At 39.9% G+C, this 699-nt stretch overlaps 1 non-coding gene across 1 annotated transcript; it reads right to left on the bottom strand.

Annotated features, from left to right (window-relative positions):
- Window positions 1-246: 246 nt before the first annotated feature.
- trnah-aug (transfer RNA histidin (anticodon AUG)) lies at window positions 247-320 on the bottom strand. The gene has a single exon. It is a non-coding gene; the product is annotated as a tRNA-His (tRNA).
- Between the last annotated feature and the right edge of the window lie 379 nt (window positions 321-699).

The following is a 699-nucleotide window of genomic DNA, read 5'->3' as shown; positions in this document are numbered from 1 at the left end:
ACAAATCTGCGTTGTATTTTTAAAATATTTCAGCAGAGGATGTGAGGGGAGTATAAATGACGATTAGACGATCATTTTCCTTGGGTGAATATGGTTTTCTGGGGAGTTGCGATGTTGGGCATTATTGGACATTTTTGACACGTGTTGAACAGTCGCATCTCCTACAAATATTAAAATGGCTATGGTTTAGCTGAGAAATCCAATCGACCTATGCAAAAACAATGTTTACATCGCAAAAAAAAAACACGTCCCTGGGTGGACTTGAACCACCAACCTTACGGTTCATAGCCGAACGCGCTAACCGATTGCACCACAGAGACTGACTGGTGGAGTCTTTTCTCGAATCAAAAAAAAATCTCTTACCGTTCTTTTTGCCAGCCGGTAATATTTCTTCTGCACTGATAACCAAGAACTGAATTTCATGTTTCGCAAGCTGTGTGAATTTCATCAAAAAACAAGTTTTCCAGAAAGGAAATGAACACATGCATTTAACGAAATCAAGCCCTTTGTGAGTGCCCAAAATGGTAAGATCTATACTACAAGATAGGAAGAAATACACGGCTGGGATTTGAACATAGGTTCTTTTGTTTAATAGAAAGGTGCTTTAACCAACGAAGCTATGGTGACAAGATAACCATCACCTTTAACAGCTACTTGGACACACCGCTCTGAGACATCTGCGTTCAGAAAGCGCTGAAA

This window comes from Atractosteus spatula, unplaced genomic scaffold, assembly GCF_055471065.1.
Source record: "Atractosteus spatula isolate fAtrSpa1 unplaced genomic scaffold, fAtrSpa1.hap1 Scaffold_55, whole genome shotgun sequence".
Classification (NCBI taxonomy): Eukaryota; Metazoa; Chordata; class Actinopteri; order Semionotiformes; family Lepisosteidae; genus Atractosteus; species Atractosteus spatula.
This window is presented reverse-complemented; position numbering and strand designations above follow the sequence as displayed.